Genomic DNA, 2,574 nt, shown 5'->3' with positions numbered 1-2,574 from the left:
TTACCCACGTGCCCACCATTGTGACACAAAGTAGAACAGATTGATTCATCTAGAGTCAGTTCCTAAGGCCAGATGTTGGCACACATACTTTTATGCAAGGTGGACATATAGGAGTGGCTATTCAAAACCAAAAGCTGTGGGATCTATATTCAACTAGACAAAAAAATTAACAAACAATATTCAGAAGTTTGTGTGGTCTCCAACCTAATAAAAGGCTCCCCAGCATTAAGTCAGAGAAGTCTCTATCTTCTAATAGGCGCTGTATCTTTCATCATGGCTAACCAAATTGTCATGGACTTCATTTTTTACTCACCATGTCTATAACTGCTTAAGGTAAGCTAAAATACTTGTTTGAATACTGCAATACAGTGCCAGCTGCAATCAAGCCGGATATAACATTTTCAGTGGCTCACACCATGAGCTCAGGTCTATTCAACAAGCTGGTAAGACTTCAGAAACTTCATAATAAGAACACGTGTAGCAGGATGCAAAACGTGCAAATAGCCAGTTGTGTGTGTATGTACTTCATGCTCTGAACCCAGGAAAGTGGTGGTCTTAAATGGATAAAAGCTTCACTGCAAGTGATGCAATGTAAATGGAGTAGAAGTTGCTTATTTATGGTCTCTCGGGAGCAGCTTCTCTGGCCCCTTTTACTTAATCTTAAGGAGGGTGTATTCAGATGTTTTTGTTGCATCTATTTCCAAAACAAAAATGGATGTAGGAAACCACCTTACAAGAAACTACTACTGAAGAGATGTATATTTAAAATGACTACATATGTTACCATATTCCTTGTGTGGATTGAACAGAATTGTATTTATTTTTTTAAACATGGCTTTTTTTTCCGTTCTGGCAAGGATGCCTTTCGATTTTCTAGTGCGCGCAGCAAATAATGTTTGGGTGCATCCAAATGATTTTCTGATCCCAGCTGGCTATAGCTTAATTGGAGAATCAGCAAGTCTTGACAGAGTAAACCGTTTGCCATCAGAGCTGTGTATCGACTTGCCATGTGTTGTAGTGTCTTGAACAGGGTGTGCCCCAGTTCAGCAGAATGGCTTACTCTCAAAATTCAGCAAAATGTCAGCCACAGATCACAATGTACACTGGCCCTAGCCACAATACACATGAAATGGAAAAAAGAAACTGAACAAAGTACCTCAGAATTTTATAGGAATAGTTGTACAATACATGTTTTCCCCATGTATACACTTTATGCATATAAAATACCATGTGACTGTGCAAGGTTGCATGTAGTGCACAGTGAATACGTATTTAACTGAATTGATCAGTGATCTGTGACACACACTAATTACGGATAACACTTTCAATTGCTGTTCAAACCTTGAAGCATTAATTTGTACACTATGGCAAAGTGTCCCAAACTCTGCCATTACATTCCAGGTTTCAAACCTTTCCATGCTTGAGTCCAGATGATGAAGTTAAATTGACTGAGGTACTAATTGAGTCACCTGTGCTCAAGCATGGATAGCCTCAAAAATGGAATGTAAAGGCAGAGTTTGGAAAACTCTGCTCTAGGGGATGAAATTTACTATTTGAACATTTCAGCTTTAGGGGTTCCCACCTAAAACCGGCTGATAAATCTTAGTGCATCTGTAAAGCTTAATAAGAACATTAAAGAATCAAAAATAAATAAATAGATAATTTAAAAAAAAAAAAAAAAAACTCAACAACCAAGACATAAATGCAAAAAATCCCAAAAAGACCCTTTCAATCGAAGTATGTTACTACCTGTATTTAGGTATCATAGCTAACAAGCTTTTTAACGCTGTTCATTTGTACAGATAGGAGGAGACATCAGATTTTATATTAAAAAATTAGAGGAAGATTTATTATAAAGAAAAGTGGGTAAAGCTACATCATGACGCAGGCATAAAAACACAACAGCTTGTCTTCCATGCTGGTGAAATAATGTGAACACAATTTAACAAGCGAAACCATTATAAAATAAGACTATATGAATTCTAGAAATTAGGAGAAAAGCATTTTTCCCTCTTATAGGGTCTCATTAAAAATAAAATTAAAAACAAAAAGGGGAAGGAAAAAAAAAAAAGAAAAAAAAATTAAGGGAAAAAAAATAAAATTATATTTAAATTGCACTGCTATATGCATGCAGAATGAGCCACCTCAAATGAATCTTCAACCCAGAAAATACTGTTTGTCCACCTAAAGAAAAACAAGAGACACAGTTACATTAGTATTCTTTGGAAAAGGACCATCTAGAACATAATTTTAACCCCCCTTTACCAAGATATGCAAGATTATTCTCTCAATATATAACTATAAATGTATATATGTTTAGACTGGAAAACTAAATGTCCAAGAGCTTTGAAATCCTTGTGTGCACCAACTTATTTTCAAAAGGAAGCCAACTGTTTTGTATTTCATTTACAACTAAGAAAAAAAAGGAACACGAAATATTCCTTCACAATACAGTAGTACATTGGATGCATTAAGCAAATACAGAAATATTTTCTTATACAGCTATAAAATACACGTCCCCAGAAGTGGTTCGTTAGTATTAAAAGTCTTCCGTAGGTAAACCTGCATTTGAAA

The 2,574-nt window shown here is 35.5% G+C and overlaps 1 protein-coding gene across 4 annotated transcripts in view; it reads right to left on the bottom strand.

Moving 5' to 3' along the window:
* Positions 1-1,820: 1,820 nt before the first annotated feature.
* LOC134912964 (heterogeneous nuclear ribonucleoprotein D0-like) overlaps positions 1,821-2,574 on the bottom strand; it is a 23,810-nt gene continuing 23,056 nt past the window's right edge. For all 4 annotated transcript variants that reach the window (XR_010176997.1, XR_010176996.1, XM_063919948.1 and 1 more), the window contains one exon: positions 1,821-2,184. The gene's annotated coding sequence lies outside the window, so the exon portion shown is untranslated. The remainder of the gene's footprint in view (positions 2,185-2,574) is intronic.

Source organism: Pseudophryne corroboree, chromosome 1 (genome assembly GCF_028390025.1).
Source record: "Pseudophryne corroboree isolate aPseCor3 chromosome 1, aPseCor3.hap2, whole genome shotgun sequence".
Taxonomy (NCBI): domain Eukaryota; kingdom Metazoa; phylum Chordata; class Amphibia; order Anura; family Myobatrachidae; genus Pseudophryne; species Pseudophryne corroboree.
This window is presented reverse-complemented; position numbering and strand designations above follow the sequence as displayed.